Raw genomic sequence first — 20,459 nt, 5'->3', positions numbered from 1 at the left:
AAGTCCGCAAGTCAAAAGGTCATTCTCCAAGTTTGTAAATAAAATTGCAAAGGGAGTCCTTAAAAAAAAGAAAGAAGGAGAGGAAAGAAGGAAGGTAGAAAAGATCCACAAGTTACATAAAATGGTGCATTGGAAAAACAAGACAGGCCTATTCTTTAAAAAGAGAGAGGGAGAGAAAGTCTAAAGAAATCAAGAGGAAAATAGAAACTGGGGGGGGGGGGGAGAGGAGAAAATAAAAGATAGAAAAGGCAAAAGAAGTTTCCAAAGAAATGTGTGCTTTGCATCCTACAATAGGAAAATGTAGCCATTGCCCTCCTTCAGACGAGACATTTCTAATTTGTTCCGTCTGTCAGGAGGGGACTATGAGAGGTTTGGGTGCAAATTCATTATCTCTGGCAACGCAGAACGTAGTGTGGGGACTGAAAAAGACCGTGGCAATGGATGAACAATAGGGCTTCAGTTCATCAGTAACAAAAGCAGTGGGGAAATTGGTTGAGTTTCAGAGCACGTCCTCCTCGGCAGAGGGGGCTGGACTAGACCTTGGACAGCCCCCCCAAAAACTTGCCGAGCCTCGCACACACCACTTCACTCTCCACTCCGAGGCTCAGGGAGCAAGTGCCTGGAGTGGGGGGGAAAAGTTGGCTTTTTTCTTCCTTCGTCTTTTGCGTCCTTCTCTCTCTCCCAAGAAGGGAAGATCCGTTTAAACTATTTTAGACGCAATCAAGCAAGAATCACCGTGTGGAATTGAGCGGCAGTTTTAAATGTGCTAAGGGGAGGAATGATCTGAAAAAAAATTTTTTTTCTTTTTTTGAGACGCCGAAAGGAGCATGCTTTTGCACTGCGGCCGCCCTGTGTGTGACTGACTCTGGATCTTGTCTTCTGGCCAGCGCCTCGATTCCTGCTCAGCTGGATTTGGGGGGCAACACTGCCTCGCGCAGGGAGGAGAGCAAGTGAGTACCGTCGCGGCCCGCAGGCGGCAACTCGGTCGGCGGCACAGGGCCAACAGCCCGCTGCAGCCCGGCGCCCGCGCTCCTCACCTCGTCCTCCAGCCGGTGACCGCAGAGCCCCGCTGCGGGTCGCTCCGCGGGCCAGTCCGGGGCTTTGCTTCAGCTAATTGATTGTGAGTCTCGGATGCTAAACCTGTTGATCTCTTGAGTTGTCTGAGCCAGAACTGTTAATTATCTAGCGGTCTGACCCCCAATTGCAGAGAGATGCCAGGAAAATTTCACATGGGAAAGAGGAATTTTGTATGTAATTTTGTGTTGTTGGTGGGGGGACTTTTTTCTTATAAACCTAGAGCTAAGTACAATCGTATTTTGCGTTCCTGGATTCAGGATTTGCATTTTGTTGAATAAATCTTTTAACCACCTCAAAGTTGCAATCAACCTGGCAACGAAGTGAGGCTCTGACTGGATTCTGGTGTAAACTTTATGTACACTAGCTAACTAGACCTAATGGATTTCCACTTTCTCTTTCTCTTGCCTTTTGAATTCTGGGAGCCGAGAGGCCGCTTTACAGGGTTATCCTAAGTTCAGATTCATCAAGATAACAGCTACCATGGTTAGTTATTGGGACTTGGAGCATTTCAGCTTCAGATGCTTCTGGTATCTGAGCGGATCCCGGTCCCTGCAGTTTGCCTGGAGCCCAGACCCCGCGGAGGAAGGCAAGACCTTCCTTCGGTGGCCTGGAATTGTCTGAGGGAACACGGGGAGGTGGGAACTGTATTTGCATAGGTGTCTGCGGCGTTTTCTCTTGCAAATGTACCGGCGCTGCTTGAATGGGGGACTGTCTTATGGGGTCAGGGCAGCAGTGGTATTGATCAGAAGTTAGACCGGAGGCCCTGTCAAGTCACGGCCATGGCCGGAGGCTCTTTTGGAGCCGTGGCTGCCTTGGGCCCAGAATGGCAGGGTCGGATCCAGTTTTCTCCCTCTTCTGGTGCCCAACTCTTCCCAGCACCCTTCTTCCCCACCTTGCCACAAGTAATTAGGGCCCTGTCTCGGGAAAGGAGCTCCCATAGTCAGCATAATTGAACCAGTGGAGTACTTTCATTTTGCAAAACCAGTAGCCCCACCCCACTACTCCAAAATAACAATAAGCATTAAAAAAAATCATAAAAGAAACGCAACCTATTTTCGAGAGAGTAAGACTTCTTTAATATATTGAGTCATGGAGGAATGGGGGAAGGGAATAAAAAAATCCACCACTTTACAGCAATCAGGTTTTACATTATTCATTGATTTACTGAAGGAAATAGCCAATCAGGAGCCATAGATATGAATGCACATCTCACCGTGCAGTGGCCTTACAGTAAACTATTTGCATCTTTCTAATGGATTAGATATTTATCTAGGGATTCCCATTGTTTGAAAGGCCTGGAAATCTAGTTCCTTAAACATTTAGAAAATATGACTTTGTTCCAGTCTTGAAATTCTTACATGGAAGAACTCTTCTTCGTCTTTTGTATGGCAGGTTATAGTGTTCAAATCCCTAATGTTTTTTAAGAGTCCCTCTTCTTCCAAGCTAAAAATAAAAGAAAAAAAGAAAGAAAAAAATTAATTTCCTAAACCCCTCCAGATTCTGCATATTTTGCATTCCCATTATCATGCATGTCTCCATTTAAATGCAAATTAGCATATTTAACCCTGTGGGTGCTGAAGCCCAGCATACATTGTACTGAGGTTTTTTGGAATCTCTTGGCATTTAAAGGGATCATGGTAATTGTGATACTTTAAAATGAAGACAAATCTAAACATGATTGTATAGATATATGTATATATTAAAACTGTGATTATTTGTTTTCTTGACTGTTTTTCAGAAGAGACTACAAAGAAGCATAAAATGAATAGACAATACAACCAGCCAAAGGTAATTTAAATTTTTACATTTGGTAAAATAAAAATGACGTACAAAGTCCAAATAGAATATCATTTGCTGGGTGGTAGGTCTGTAGTGTATTGCATATGTCCCAGTTCATGCAATAGGTACAGTTCCAGAAAAATCTAAGTTTCCATATGTGCAGTTTTTTCCCCTGTATGTAGCCTTTGTATACTATATATCAAGGATAATGCAAACATAACCTGTAACTGCCTATAAAAAATGAAATTCGGGATACAGAAGACATCATAGGACACTGTTCTTAGAAAGTAAGCCAGACAAGTACCTTGCCTGAACTATACAAATCACTGTAAATTAAATGGCTTTTATGTAGAAAATGGTAGTGTTGACTGTATTAGTGGACTGTGGTTTACACACATAAGAATCTACAAACTCAGTGTTAAAAAGGGATTTGAGTAATAGGCCAATTTTTTATATACCATGCAGTAGTCTGAATAGGATTCAGAGAGGTATTGTAAATATTAGTAGCAAACCTGATTATTTGCATTTATGGAATAGCATGAGTCTGATCCAAATATGTGGAAAATCATAACTTTTCACTTATGACTTAAGCAGAGATTGTTTATTCCCAAGAAAACCAGGATGTTTCAATTCATGTTTCAGCCATCTGGAGACCTATAAAAAGATGAGAAAACAAGCATGACAATCATGTCCTAATCTACTGGCCATTAATGGGAATTTATTAGAGAATGAGCAAGCAAGCCATTTGAATTCAGTACATCCTTCAATATGCAGATTTCAAAAAGGGTATTCTGTAGCTCAGATAAATAGCTTTCTGAAAAACAGAAATATCTGAAATATAAACATGTAGGTGTTAATAGTTGCTCATAACAATGCATGGCAGGCATTTCTGGGAATCAGCACAATTGTTTCAATTGTTTCAAATCCCAAGTAATGATAGAGTCCTTGAACTGTATATGATAAACCATGGTATGGACGTTGGCAATATTCAAAATAATCAGGTGTTCAGTACTAAGCCTTGCTATATATCTTTTATTTCTCCATACCTTGAAAGAGGATAGAGAGGTAAAATATTTGATTGGCTATATGGCTAATGAGCACACTGCCCATAATCATTATGTTAGCCATTTTCACTTTTTGGAGCTCTCACAATGAATCTACAGTATATGTGGCATGCATGGGGGCCAGTCCTGGAGTCAGCTGATATGACTATGTGGCACTGCTTTAGAATATGCTATTTTAAGACAGTATTTTCTGTAGCTTCTAAGTGTAGAAGCACTTCAAATGGTCAGTGTCTTGGCTTTCATGATAGTTACTTGGGTTCAAAAATGCATTTAATTTTTAAATGTAGAAATGTAGCCACACTAATTTGTGAATTCACACAAATATGGACTGACACACAGAGACATACATGTATCACATCTCTACTTTCACCACCCCTCACCCAGACATATGTAAAGCAAAAAGATATTCTAAAAATATCTGGCATTCCTTAGGGTTTTGACTTAAAGAATTGAATTCATCTGATCATATGCTTGCTTTATGTAGTACATGCCAAATCACTAATGATTCTGCTTCGAGGTCTTGGAAAGCAAAGCCAAAATACTCTCAATCTTCCAAGGCAGCAAAGCTCATTATGGTTTTACATAATGTCAAAGTGGCATGTGCCTCAGTGATGTGTTCAATTCTATCCATTAGTTTATGTTGTGACCTCGTAGTTCAAGAAGGAGCAGTAACTCTATGGGAGTGTTTCTCTGAATTACTTTGTAGTTTGCATGTACATTTTATATGTAACCCAATGCAGCCATTTCTGATCATACTTCTTGTACCAAGATCTGATAAGAAAGATACATATACTCTTTCCCCAACTTAGACTTTTCTAGATAATAAGAACATGAATGCTCACCAAAAAAAAAAAGTAAATAAAATCTAAGGGAAATTGGCATCCATGTTTCTAAATTGTATCTTTAATTGGTGTAATATTATTGTTTGAACTCTAGATTGGGGCTTAGCAATTTTGGTTTTCTTTACTTGTCAGTATTTTCTCTGGATTTATATATGTGTGCTCTGTATGTAATTTGGTAAGCATATTCACACTCATGTCTTAACATAAATAAATTTCTGAATTAATGGAAGAGTATATATTAATGCTGAAAGTGTTTTAGTCATTGGGGAAAATAGTCAACCTAAAGAAATGAGAGTATTGTGATAAACTAGTGATGTGTGAAATGAATATGAAGGTTTATAACATTCGCTTGTAGCATATATTTTAAAGAACAGTAACACCACCAAACAGGACTCCTAATTTTGGAAAACAATCAGTAAAGTTCACCCAGGGTGGATATGCACCTTATGTGGGCTGCACCTTAGATATTCTGTTGTGGGGCATCTGACTCTTAGAGCTGTACATATTATAGATGCATTAAACATAGATTACCCATTACGAAGGAGGAGAAGAAAAGAGCTTTTTTAAGTGACCATATTTACACTTTGAAAAGTCCTAAGAGAGGAAGGAGGCTAATTAATTAATAAAACAATAGTCCCCTCTAGATAGAAGAAAGGTGGGGGTGGGGAAGGGGAAGGAGGGGTGGAGTTATGCTCTTACCACCCAGGTGTTTTGTCTTTTTCATGAGGTAACAATACTTTTTTCATAATTTCATAAGGAATACTAGTGTATTTTGTCCTTCTGTACGAACATTGATGTTTGAAACTATAAACAAAGGCTCAGCATTTTTATTACAGCAGAGTTGTGTACAACAGTAGAAACTAATGCTGCAGTGCTTACCTGTGCCAGATTCTAAGGCACACACCCTATACAGTCATTAAAACAAACAAACCAAACAAACAGACAAACAAAACAGGATGAAGTCGGCCTGCTTAGAGCATTCCGTTTGAACTTACAGAGCAAAATGTGCTGCCCTATCGCCATGGTACATAGATACAAAACATGACTGAGCTGTGAAGCCATTAAAAACACACCACCAGAGCAAATTGTCAATGTAATCACACATCGACTCACTGCGTAATACAGATCTGATTCCCAGCCCCAGAAAGCAAGGCCCTGCTTTAAGCAATAGCAAAGTGCCTTCCATCTGTCTGCCCATGCAATCTGCCAGAAGAGAAACGCAGGCAAAGACGTTCCCCAGATCTGAAATGCTTTTATCTGTCCTTAGAGAGAGATTTCTTCCAGTCTTTGGATATTAGAGCGATCTACAGTAGCACCGAAGAGGTAAAAGGCCGCGGGTTGCTTTTCCTGGAGCAGTCGGTAGTGCTAGCGGAAGAGATGTTGATTGAGAAAATAGGGCTTGTAGTGATGCTGCCGCTGCTGCTGCTGCCGCTGCCGCTGCTCGGGCAGGAGGCGTGGGGCAGTTGGCTGATCACTGATGCATATCAATAACCATGTACTTGAGATTTCTCATGACATCATCATTACCTTGGTCTCCCGCGGTCTCGAACCTTTGACCTTGCCGGGCTGGTCCACGTTTTGGCTGTGAAAGCCCCTCCAATGATGGCCCTTTTCTCCTTCTTTCAGACCGGGGGCAGCAGCACACCAGCAAGACGGCATCTTCTCTTCCCCAGCCTAGAAGCCCTGTGAAATCGAGGATCTTCCCCCTAAAACACACACACACAAGATATGTGCAATCAAGCTGCCACCGCTTGGTAAAAAGCTCATGGTGCCTAACCCAAAAGGATCAGGAGCAGATCCCTGAATCAGCTGTCACCTCTTCTATAGAATGGGATGTTTTTTTTCCTTCCTCCTTAACCTGCGCTGGAAATTGCCGTTGGCTTTATACATCTCTATAGAGGGAGGCTAAAGAGTCTTGCGTGAGAATGAAGCAATTTACAATGCAAATAGAGGCCTGTGGAGGGACGGATGCTGCTGCACACTCCTAACCGCCCGCTGCATCTTAATAGCTGGTTTTATTTTCTGATATTAATAGATGAATTGTTGGCTAACGCTGCCGGAGATTACTTGCTGAAAGGAAAAAAAAAAGTTCGGAATAAACTTTGAAAGCAACAGATCTCGTTTGGATGTTTTAGCCGCACACACAAACAGAAACCAGGTCATATTCACATACAAGAAGGAATCTTGTGCACGGCAAGTGTCCTGGAGGACTGCTCTTCGGTACTGCCAGAGAGAGCGGGATCTGGAATCTGGCCAGAGGAAGACAGAGGCGTGTGAGGGAAGCGAGTTGTTATCTTTGGTTATCTAGCTGTATGAGTGTATTGGTCTTCATAAAGCTAGATAACCGAAAGTAAAAACTCCTTCAAGATCGCCGGGGAGCGAGTGAGAATGAAAGACTACAACCAAGAGACAGTAAAAACCAGAAAGGTCAGGAATACTTATTGAATCTAACTTTGCTTTTGTTTTTGTTTTTGTTCTTTTTCCTTATGTTAGAGGTGGGATTAGAAGAAATTAAGTGACACACAGATGCCAAAATAGAAAGGTGCCAGCTACTTTGAGAGGTGTTGTTACAGCTGCCGAGGAGAATTGTATAGTGCTAATCAGTAAAGATGCATGTATAGTTTTTAAGGCCAAAGTTTATACGAGCCCCCCCCCCCCTTAGAAAGCTGTTGTAGAGACGTCTGGTATCTAGTTTAAGAATGATTTCATAATACATAGACTTAGGCTATTTACTTCTGAGGTCTCCCTCCCCTGAAAAATTTGAAGACTGTGTTTGGAAACTACATGTACTGGGGTTGTATATCAAATTATATTAAATTAGACTTTCAGAAAAGTTTATAATGGAAGGTTAATAATTTGTAACTACTGAGGACATACAGCTAGCAGAGAAAATGCAAAACACACACACACACACACACACACACACACAGCAAAGGCTGATTTTTTATTCTTCTATTCAAAATACAAGGACAGATGCTTCTCTGTTCCAAGAGGGTTTCCTTGAGGAAGCTACTGAAGCAGAAAGACATGATGGAGACGAGATCGCCTCCCCTCTTGTCAAAGTGTTAAAAAAATGTTCTGTCTTACTCTGCGCCTAGCATTGGAAATGAAAGTGACATTTACGCCACAACCCACGTGTGCGCCTCCTCTCTTTTTGTTTAAGGATGATCAGGTCTATCCAGGAAACAGCTCTGGCATCCCAAACTGAAATAATTAGGACGTATATAGACCTGACAAAAATGGAAAGGGGGTGGGGAATCTGAGGGTCTGTCTTGCCTAATTGATTCCGATAAACGGAATGCAGGAGATGTGAACGGCAGGACGCTCCGATTCCCACGCTCGGGGGCAAGTGGTAAAGCGGGCCGGCAGCCTATGACAGACAGCCCTGTTGGGGGGTGGGGGTATGAAAAAAACATCAAGCGCACACACCATACTCATCTCCATCGCTTAAGAAAGTAGAGGCATTTCCCACCCACAGCCATCTGCAGCCTCCCAAATGGTAGCACCAACTGGTCTGTAGCTGCTGCATACATGCTGTCTGTTTCTGTTAATTCTGTAACCACTGTTTAATTTGGCCATAATTAAGTTCAAGTTTCTTCTTTAGTTAAGATTTTCAATATTTAAGGAAAGCTAGTAGAAAGCAGTTCCAAAAAGTTTCCGTCTGCCCTTCGTGTCAAATTCTCAGTCTGTACTTTTGGCCTTGTGACTGCCTTTTGACTTGTTTGGGGTGGATTATATTTAAAAATGCAACTTTATATAACAGACATTATTATTGCTTCATCAGGCTGTTTACCCCTTGACATGATCTATGTAGGAACTTGGCCTAATTATGCCAGTAGACACAGTGGAAGTAAAACTATAAAATCATCAGCCTATAGAAAGTTAATTACAATAATAATATGATAAAATGTTGTTTTGATATAGTTCCAGTGAGATGCATTCTAAACAGCCATTTTTATTTACTCTAAAAATGACTATACTTAGCAGAAACTTTGGGACTTTGGAGGTCCCCACTGTAATATTTTCATAAAAGTTCTTACATTGTTCCACGTGTCAACAAGCAAACATTTGTATGGGCATTAAACATAAATACAAACATTGCAATAAGAAAATGCCTAACATGGCCTGTTATCTTCCATGTGGCCTAGATTACTGACAATCCCAAATCCCAAATATATACAGTTTTTCTTGAAAAGCATTACATTTTTCTTTGTAGCTTCAGCACCTTATAAGACTTCAGACTGGAAAAGCGTGTAAAACTACTGCTAGTTTCAGTTAGAAACTCTGAGAGACTTTATTAACGTAAATTCTCATTATGGCTGCTGAACACGTGCCAAAGTTTTACTACAGTAGTGACCGTTGAGAAGACCCTTGTTTATTTACATTTGAAGCACTGTTTGTGCAAACAACCTTTCATTGTTAAGTGCCTGTATTCCTTTCATTTACTTCATGTCCAGGGGTGCTATTTACCTAGAACCATTGTCTACTACAATTAACATTTACATTACAAAGTGTGTGGTTTTCTTTCTCAAGGAGGTTCAATTAAGGCAATAAGATGTTTGCTAGGGAAACCTATTGTTTACTGAAAGCACTCAATGGAGCCAAATTACTGAAGCTTTTGCTTACATCTTGGTCTTTTATGTAAATGTGTTAAATATAACATCTAAGGAAAATAAACAATATTATAATTATGTGTTTGCCATTGTCATATCAAACTTGCTTTGTACCATACTAATGTTACATGACTTATCAATCAATAAAAATACATTTCAATGTTATTATTTTCATTTTATTTTTTGCTGTTCCACTATTCTTGATGCAACATGTCCCAATTTTTCTTTTTTCTATTGCACATCAAATTTCTGACATTTTGTTTTATTTGTGTGTGTTGAAGAGAGGTACTGTATCTGAGCATGGGTCTGAAGGATGTCCAAGGTAATCTCTACAATGACCTTATAATAAGGTGATATTTCTTTGAAATCTGAAATATTCCAAAGGCATGTACATATAAGTCAAAGGAAGTGTAAATATCAGTTAAGTAGTTCTTTGAAAGCTAGTTTTAACATTGGCAGAAACCGGATCAAGTTTATTTAGCATACCACTGCATTGTAAAACAGTTGGAGTGAAGTTGCAGGTTGCGTGAGTATGCATGTTAACTAGTGGGAACCAAGCTCAGTCTTTGTGAAAGGGGAGCAGCAGATTGCTGTGCAAGGCCAATGTTAAAAAGGCAGCTGAATTTAACACCATCTGGAAGAAAAGATCCCTTCACGACTTTCTCACACCGTCAGACAAAACTAGTGTCTCTTGTTCCGAGCCCTTGTCTATGCAACCATACAATACTGAGTCATTATACTTTTGCTGAGAGAAAATTTGAGAACACAATATGGGTAACCAGTGAATGACCAAGTTTCATTGTGCCCGCTTAAGTCGATTGAAATCTACGTCTAGAGCTATGAATGGTAGTATTGTTTTCCTCACCAGGGCTGTACTAAATGTCAGCACAGTGTAAAGAAAAACTTGAAGTCTGCAAATAACTTACCAGATCTCAATTATAATATTTTCCCACACTAGAACTAATATCATTGCGAGGGGCTACATTGCAGAAAATACAAAAAGAAACGAAAAGAAATAGAGAGTTCATTTAGAAGTTATTTTATCCAGACAAACATTTTAATTTTCTGATGGGAACTTCAATTCAGGCTGCAGGCTGGGTTGAGAAGCGGAATTCCTTACTGGGAAGTTCAAGTTACAAAAATGCTTCTTGTGCAATTAAAATAGAATAAAACAAACAACTACTCCCACCTGAAACCCTCCCTTCCTAGATATAAGGAGCCTTTACTCAGGTTTTATTGGCTTTAGCTCTGCTTAGAATTATTACTGTGAATCTAACCTAAATTTTGCTTTAAGTTTTGGCAGACACTGCTCTTTCAGAGTTTGCCACTATGATTGACATTGCAAAAGAACATCATAGATGTAAATTTCCAAAAATACACAACACTCTGGCACCTCCCTAGGTGGATTCTGGTACCCTCAGGAATACACCTCCCTTTGTGTTACACCTCCTCCCCATTTTCTAACTTTTCTTTTCTCATGATGTGTGTGAATCAGTTATTATACTTAGATTTAACATTCACATAATCTAACTGTAAACAGTCAGAAAAAGAAGGAAAACAGTTCAAAAAGAGTAAAAGGAGTTGGTTGCGTATGTTTTATTAGGTTGTCTCTTTTAAATATAATTGACTTTGCAATTTTGTTATTGTGTCACCAAGTGTCGCATAGTTCTTAACATGTAAGTGCAAAACAATGAGTAATTGCTGTTTTGCTGAATAATACATCTGAGTTGCCAACGTCAAAGGTATTATTTTGTGTATTTCTAAACAGGAGCGTTAACTGCAGGTTTTGACATCTAGAATCTTTTCATGAAATACTTAAAAAAATTGGCCAATAGAATGACACCTGTAAAAGGAAATATAAGGATATAGCCAACTGATTTTCCTTGCCCTACTTTATACTAGAAAATTAACAATAAAAGGTCACTTAATAATAGAATTATAAAGGATATAACATAAAAACACAGTCATTCAGAAAAATCCAAACAACAACAAAAGTGGAAATTGGGTGGAGGTAAAAAAGATATAAAGGAAAACTGCAATATCCTTGCAAGCTGTGAGTGGATACATCCACCAGTATCAGCCCCCTAGTGAAGTTGCTATTAATGTGCATAGTAATGAGATAAAAACATTTACATTCAAAATGAATTATGTTTTCAAAGTGGCCTTTAAGTCTTCTTAAACAATACATTTCTACTAGTATTCTGTTTAATTTTTAAATTAAAATGATTTTCTTATTTGGAAAAATGTGAATTCTAATTTGATGTTGTGTAGTCTTTGATGAAAATTAAGAAACCACTAGAATAAGAGATAAGGATAAGTACATTTCACGTTCATAGAAGTTCTTCCTATTTATAGATTACATATACATAGTTCAAGGCAGTTTGGCATTTTAAGAATTTTCAATTTTTAGAAATGAGGAGATAGAGCCAAAGGTTTTATTTTCTTATGTGGCTAGAATATGTATGAAAACAGTGTATACCTGTATACCCAGTTTTCTCTATGGATCTGTACCTCTGGAAATACCCTTGTGGCTTAAGAATATTGATACCCTTTTTCCACTCTGTCTTGCTATGATTTAGCTTTCCCTTAATAATTTAGGGTAAGTAAAACATATACTATATATTGCTGCATTTGGATGGATGCTCTGGTGGAGAGGTAGTGAGATGGGGAACAGCGACAAGGTGTTCTTTAGGAGTTAATGAGTAAAAAGACATCTATAATACTGGGCCGATTGTTTTAACGTTAGTACTTCGAGACAGTTATACAGGTCCTACAGTGATGGGGCATGTAAGCTAGTTCTTCAGTGTCTCCAGATTTTAACGGATGGCTTTGTTTCCCTGTTTATGTGTTCATCGGTTTCTTAGCACAAGTTAAACCTAGTACAGAAATCAGCAGGAACCTCCATTCTCATCTACTCATCTACTTGGAGAACCCATTTCACCCCTTTTGGGAATCGTTTGACTTTATTGTGGAATTAACTCTAAAGATGGTGAATGGAAATGAAAAGTATATAGTTATATTTGCTGCTAAAGAATGTTTGCCCTCAATCAGGGCCGCGAGAGTTAGTACACTTCCTTTGAAAGGTGATGACCATCTTTGAGATGGGAGCATGTGGCTTTCCGCTTTGCAGCCAACTGCCAGACCACAGGGGGTAGGACTTTAAAAAGTGAAGATAATTGACTTTATTCAGGGAAATATGGAGTTCAGAGCCATATTTGTTCAAAGAGAAGCACATCACTGTGTTTGGTGGTTTTTGACTGGGGTTTAGCTGAGCTCGGGCTTAACGCATTCTTGAGATCTAAAAATAGCCAGGCTTAGCAGCCGCATTGCAAGGTGCTTGGCGTGGGCGGTGCACAGAGGAGACAGCCGACTCTGTGACTGGCTGCGGAACTGGCTGGGCTAGGCAGTGGCAGCAGCGAAGGCGGCCGGCTTGCCGCCGGGCAGCACGACGCCTCCCGGTGACCGCCAACAGCCAGAGTCCTCCTGCAGCTGCGGCTGCTTACGGCCCTTTCCAGAAGCGGGCGTCTGATTGGTGTTTCCCGGGAGACGGGCTGCCAGAGCGGCCAGAGCTACTGGAGCTGGTGCGCCGGCGCGCGCGCTCCCGGCGCTGGCGCGCGCTCCTGGCTGGCGCGCGGCAGGGCGGCGGGGGGCGCGCTGCGGCCCAGGTAGCGGGCTGGGAGGCCTCCCAAGTTCACGCGAGCTCAAGTTTCAGCGCCCTCCCTCCAAGATTTGAGAACCTTAGAGGGGGGCCGGCAGCATTCCTCTGACTGGCATGTTGAGTTGCATCCGCTAGGGCTGTTATTTTTTTTTTTTTTTTTTATTTGCCCGCCCTCCGGCCCCTCACCAGCGACCTCGGACCTGTTTCTGCCCCAGCTCCGGAATGCGGTTTCTTAGGAATCTCTTAGGGCTTGTGGATGGGGGTGGCGTCGGGGTTTAGTCACTCCAACACGTCGTTTGAAAGCAGGCATCTGGCTGCGGCTACCCCATCCCCGGGGTCCCTTCCTCAAGCTAGCAGACAACTTGTGATTAAGGGGCTTTCTATACTGCTGGCGGTTTCTCTAGTTATGCCCAGGCATCTTTCCTGGATATGATCAATATCACTGATAAAGATATTATGTACTCCTCCCCTCATTTTTTATCTCGGTGAAAGCTAACGGAAAGAGCACCCACCTTCCCCCACACATACCGGAGAGCTCTTGGAGAAGGAAGTTTTCTGAATTGGGAACCAGGGTTGGTGAGCTTCCTCCGCTCTGGGCCCTTCCCTGGATCAACTTCCACTTCTGTCCCATTGCCTTTTCGGGACTCAGCGCGCATCTTCCCCCTATCAGATTTGCAGGAAATATTAATCTCCCTGTTGGGTGGATACAGTAGAACTTGTTCAGAGATTACTTTAAAAAGAGATCTGGGTCTTAAGCACTTACTAAAGCCAGTTAATAACATCATGCATGGACATTTAAACTTGTTGTAAGTTGCAGAGAGGATTAGTGGGAAGTCACGCTGTGCGCAGCTAATGATACCATCTTAACTCTAACCGGGCTAAATCCACCTCGCCAGGCGCAGGTCCAGCTCTGTGGCCTCGGGTGAGGAAGGGAAAGAGGAGGGTCTTAGAAGAAAACAAGGAGAGCGAAACGGGAGGAGCCACTCCTGTCCTCGCTTCAGGTGATGGTCACTCGTACTGGGAGGTGGCGGGCGGTCCTGCTGCTAGGTGGGCACGAGCACCCGGAGGAGAGCACAGGCTTCCTGGTGTACAAGTACGTGCCACAGCCCACGGGGTGTGCTTTAGTGACACTAAAGGACACTTACCTACATGTTAAGCAGGTTTGATTCCATTCACCAAAGGGTTGCACCAAGGTCTGTAGCAAGCTCAGGTGAGAATGTGGGATTCCAGAGGCGGTGGCGTTTTGCTACTGATCGATTTGCATTACAAAGGCCGTTTACTTTCAGTTCTCTTACAAAAGTAGTCAAGCTCAGTATTTCACAGGTAAATTTCGAAGCATATTATTAATAACTTCCTGTCATAGCCTTGCTCAACTGGTTTCAAACTGATTACTGTTTTAAGGCAGTTTTCGACTACTTTATGACAGGGCCAATTAGAAATAATCTTGGGAAAATGCTTCGAAAATGCTGCGTTATTAAAACACTCACCTAACAATATTCATTTGGTTCTGTCACTAAGTAGCTGTGGGAGGGATATCTTGTGTTCTCAGAGTTTCTTTTAATAGTCACTGGCCCTGCCTGGGAAGCTATCTGGAGCTTGTTTAACTGCAATCTGGCTCTTAAAGGTGATTTATTTTTTATTATTTATTTATTTATTTTAGTTTTGAATTCAAATTTGACAAGGTTAAAATGTTTATGTCTTATATAACTGCTAGTGGGAGACTGGAAGTAACTACAGATGCTAATCACGGTAATAATTGGTGAAAACTTGCAAATGAACCACTTGGGAAAAGTAATGTGCAAAATCATCATCATCATCATCATCATCAACAACAACAACACTTTTTCTGAATCAGTCCACAAAAATGATTTACAGAATATTACCCAGGATATATTTCAAATTTTTGTCTTTGTGCTTTTAGGGGAAAAATATAATCTACCTATATAACCATTCACATGCATGTATAAATATAAGTGAAATTTACTGGAGTTGAAGGATTTCTAACAAGTATGATAAAGAAATATTTTCCCTGATAAATATCTCAATTATAATTAATTTATGCATTTATCAACCCTGGTCTAATGAAAAAAAACCTTACCATAATTTATTTGGAGGTAATGCTTCTGTGATGACAATATAAGATTTACTATCATTGAAGTTCAGGATCTATCCACTTAGTCCTGTCAGGACTAGATCTCTTGTATAGTAATAATAAAAGTGTACTTAGTCCTTATTTTTAAATCAGTGAGAATTAGGAAGTTACCTGAAATTGTCATATGAGTTTAACAGTCTCTGAGAGGAGCTCAAATAATGGATTTCAGGCCTTACTTTTAAAAAGCACATAGTTTAGTTTGTACATAGTAGCTGCTCAATAGATAGCATTGTAATGTATTGAATTAACCTTGAAATATATGATCTATATACAAAGTTAAGTTAGCATTGGCTAACAGGAATCTGAAGTTGAGGGTGTTGAACAGTCTGGAATAGTTTGAAAACTGTTTAGTAGCTTTAAATATGAAGTTATCACCATGACAAATTCATGAGAAGTGACTTTGAAAAGAAAGGAAGAAAATTAATTTGATAGGTCTTCATCTTTAGGGTCTGTAGTATGTGCCTCTTGAGTTATTCTGGTAGTGAAAATATCTAGATATCCAGGAAATGGGGATTAACTGATGGATTTATATTTGCATTGTTTTATAAAGTAACTCTATGACAATTTGTAGGTACCAAGATTAATACAAGTAATAAGTTTAGTTGTCCCCAAATAAAGTTAGAAATTGCTGAGTAGCTTAGACTTTCACACTCAAGAATCATGCTCAATTATAGTCTAAAATCTGAGTTTGCAGATATGACATGGGACTCTAGTGATTCGAACAGCATAGTACAAATACTGCATATATTTCTGCCAAATTTGTCTCAGATGGACTAGCTGCTAAGGAAGAATCCATAGCATGACTGAGCTAACAGAAAGTGTGTTACCTTTCCGATAGGTAATCCCTCCATTTGCGAGCTGTGTTCACTGACAAGAGAGAGGACTTGAATTTCTGTCACTTTTCTGGACTTCAGCCTTAAGGTCTATAGTGTCAATTCAAAATAAAATGAACAGAAATTTATGTTAACCAATAATTATTATTAAGACATAATTATTTTCTTGGCCAAAAGACATAGAAATTTGGCTTTATTTAAGTTCAGCTTAACTAGCTCCATTTTATCAGAGATTGTCTAATTTAATTTTTATTTTTCAAGTTGCTTTTTATACTATAAGGAGCGCTCCTATATAAAATGCAGTTTAAAAAGAGAAAAATATTTATGCTTTTATCATTTTAAGTGATCAAATACTGCAGTGCTAGATATTAGAATATCATGTGCATCAATATATTATTAACTTAATCTAATGCTCAGAGTCATTACCACATTCATGGGTGTCTTTCTGATATCTCTCCAGTCCACTGGATTTTGAAGTGTGATTATGTAAATTTTCTACTGATAAATAAATGACTATAATTGTACTTGAAATACCACTCAAATTCTTAAGACCATGGCATCTAAATAATATATTATGCATTCCTTAATTATTTATCAAGACTAATTCAAAATAACTGTAGGGTAAAGCATACATTTATTTTTAAATAGCCATCCCCTTCCCCAATTTTTTTTCTCCATCAGGTTAAAAAATATTCCAGATGGTGAAAATATGGACAGATGAGAAAAAGGTTGGTGAGTAGAGTAAACAAGTTTATTCCTCAAGGAAACATCTCTAGTTTGGCCAATAATTCTATCACCCTGATGTAATTTTTATGGCATGTAATCTTAATGCCAGTTGGTGACAGAGGAAATCATATTTAAATGTTAAACATCAGTGTAGAAAATTCCTTACCATTACTTGACAAGGAAAAAGAGAAAAGTTAGCCAAAAAAAAAAATATGTCACCGATGGGTATTTTTTAAGGTTCTTTTATAATCATAGTAGGGAAATTGTAATCTTAGGTTACAAAATTTGAGTAAGGGTTATACAGTCAAATGACACTACATTTAAAGTATGGCATTCCTTCATTTAATTATAGCTACAGAAAATCACAATGATCAAATGATGCCTTTTCATTGTTTAACATTGCAAGGCTGTATTCAGAACTCTTGTACTGTGCCTTTAAAGAAGCGTGTGTGAGTGTGTGTGTGTGTGTGTGTGTGTGTGCGCGCGCGCGCGGGCGTGTGTGTTTTACTTACATAAATTCTAATTGCAGAATCCACTCTAATCACCATGTAGAAATCATCTGAAGCCTCATAAGTTCATGAGCTACACACTTTTCTTTTTTATTCTGCAGACCACACCTTATCTGGTTGCTAATGAAATACAGGAGATTGATTGCAGAAAATCTTCAAGGGAATATTTGCTGTACCACATATAGTAAGCTCCATTTGGTGCATTAGCATTTAGCCATTTTATGCAAATTTAGAGAAAATGACTCATGTATATGATTTAATATGCATCAGCGATAACTCATACCACCCTTATAAGAAAAAAGAAATTAAAAATTCATTAGAAAACTAGACTAGTGTCACTACATGGTTAAAACATTATTAAAGCATATTTCAATGTTTTGCTTACACTAGTGTTCTCATCATGGTGCCACCATTTCATGACAAAGGCCGTAGAGGAGAAAACATTCAACTTAAAATGTCTGCTGGCACACATCGCTGGATTTGTGTGTCACTAAACAATGAGCGAGCATAGCCTTGAATACCAACTATTTAATTAGCACTTTTGGAAACCATGCATAGAAAATAGCTCATTTACATGCATCTGCTTAGCGATTAGTCCCATAAAAAGCTACCATTTTTTTTGTTGTTTAATATAGCGAGCATTTTACCATCGGCCATGAAAAAAATCAAAACATATGTTATTATTTTCAAATCCTGAAATTCAGAGATTTAATTAAAACAGGCAAAAGTCTTCATATTTCTCTTCAAGGTATATTTAAATTATTTAATTTAACCTTAAGTGTACCATAAAAGGCTGGATACAAGTAATAATTAAGAACTTCAAAGGGCAACGGAAACCCTCTAACAGTCCTTGGTTTAATTAAAGGCTATTATTAGAAAGCTCTCGAATATACAGTTACATTTAATGACAAGTGATGGCTAGTAAAAGCAGTGTTTGAAAGTTATGAGTATCTTATTCTACATACAATTGATAGGTTGTAGAAAGTATTGCTATCATTTCATTTTGAAAATAAATGACATGTATTTTTTGAAAAATCAAATTGATAACATTAAAAACATGTTAGTTTAAGATGCTTTGCTTTTCATTAATTCTCTAGTCTACACATATCTGTCATGATTACAAATTAATTGTATGCTTCTTAAAAAGCATTTCTGCCAATTTAAATGTCTTTGAGAGGGTATTTTTTTGAATACACTGGTGTATTTAGGAAGCCATGTATACAAATGTGTATGGATTAATTAACAATAAAAGTGGACTTTAGTAGTGCATTTTGAAATGTAACATTCTTTTTTGGAATGTGAACTGATATTTCATATAACAGTAAAAATTATTTTTTAGAAGTTTATATTACCTACCACATTTGTGTGAGTAGACAATTAGCCAAAAAACAGGTGATTCTAAATAGATTTAGGAAAGTGCACAAACCATATAGAAAATTGGAATGGGTCAGTTATGTAAAATTTGCTGTTTATCATAAGTAATTATATTCATTGTAGTATTTTACTTTATATGTATTTATACAGGGAATTTAGTTGGAACTGGCATAAAATTCAGGGCAGATATACATATATACATATACATATATATATATGCATATATATATATTCCAAGTGAAATTGAACAAATATTTGAAGAACTCATTTAGAACATTTTACTGATTCTGTTTGTTAATTATCTTTAGTAATTGGCTTATAAAGCATCTATAATAAAAATTGCCTATTAAGCATATAAAATTTTAATTTTATGAGTAATCTATTATTTTGAAAATGTGATACTGTTTCCTTTGTTCACTGTGGACCAGTGAATACCATGAGATGTTTGGTCTTAGAAAGATTGTGTGGATTAAATATGTAGATATGAATCTATACCTGTGTGGTTTATTCACATAATGTAGTATATGTGCATAGTTCACTGTGTACAAAAAGTGTGTTCCTGATGTGCCTTTTGTATGGCATGTTTCTTTAATTTAAATTTTTTTTTTACTTAAGTTTATTTTATCCTCCTCATAACCAGTATTCTTCTCTATTTGTTTATTATACTCACACTACTTCCCTCCTGCTGAGGCACTCAGAACTTGAGGTTTGTAAGCAGAAAACCTACTTATCTTGTTCATTGCTGAAGATCCAGCACCTAGAATAGTGTTGGACCCATAGTAGATGCTCAATGATTGTTTGCTGATAAAAGAATGAATAGATTTAAATACAACATTGATCTTTCTGAGATAGCTGTTGCCCTATGGATCTAAGGAATTGATTTGGATAGACTGCTTCTCCCAACGTGGAAGCCCTGTTGAAGCTGCCCAGCTATGATGACATTATCCTTCCCGGATAGAGTAAGACCATTGTTTGGTTTTGGGGTAAGTGATGACTGGAAGCAACTTGCAAGCTAGATTTCAAAGTACATTTGTAGGAGAACTGCACATATATTTGAGATCTTATCTTTAATATGGGAAATACCAAGCATTTTAAAGAATAGGACCAAGTTAACTGGACACATGGGAACTGAAACCTAGAACACAGAATTACTGAAAACATATTACAAACAAATATTTTACAGGGTATTTTAATATTTTTATTTTACTTTGATTAAAATACCTAATTCATAAAAACATGCTGTTTGTAAATAGCCTGAAATGCTTATAGTTTTAATGATAGAAGAAATAGATGTGATTCAATGTCTCCCTGGGGCCTGACCTTCTTCTTGACTACGTTAGGACCATTTTTGAAAGCTCCATTCATTTCCTTAGAATAGGGAATTATGAATAAAGATATAGTTTGTTACTAAACAGTGCTCCTAGGATTTAAAAATTAACCTCTCTTGAGTGTCAAAACTGCAATCCAACAGTTACATGGCGAATTTAAATCATTGATTATAATTTTGAGCAGAAATTGAAATATATCATTTGGTATAATCAGTGAAAATTTGTCTTTTCACGTTTTCACACAATATGGGTTCACAATAACAAATGCAATGAAATCAATGAAATGTTTATTGGGCTCTAATGTTCCCACCAATAATGTTCTACCATTCTTAGAAAATAACCAAGAATAAATTGTTAAGCAACAAGTAGATATATTCATAAGACCAGGTAGTTAGAAAAGTGAGTCATTGAAAAAGCACAGCCCTTTTCTATTTATGTACCATTGAGAAAGAATGTTCTTCCCCCCACCCCCCTTCCCTCCCTACAAAAAGCTTTATTGTTTCC

General features: G+C 38.4%; 1 long non-coding RNA gene across 1 annotated transcript; it reads left to right on the top strand.

Annotated features, from left to right (window-relative positions):
* The first annotated feature begins 815 nt into the window (after positions 1-815).
* On the top strand, positions 816-6,487 carry LOC125169747 (uncharacterized). The gene is made up of 3 exons (XR_007153800.1): positions 816-950; positions 2,816-2,865; positions 6,389-6,487. It is a non-coding gene; the product is annotated as an uncharacterized LOC125169747 (long non-coding RNA).
* Positions 6,488-20,459: the final 13,972 nt, after the last annotated feature.

This window comes from Prionailurus viverrinus, chromosome A1 (genome assembly GCF_022837055.1).
Source record: "Prionailurus viverrinus isolate Anna chromosome A1, UM_Priviv_1.0, whole genome shotgun sequence".
NCBI classification, from domain to species: Eukaryota; Metazoa; Chordata; class Mammalia; order Carnivora; family Felidae; genus Prionailurus; species Prionailurus viverrinus.
Note: the sequence above shows the minus strand (reverse complement) of the source record. Positions and strands in the feature narration are given on the sequence as shown.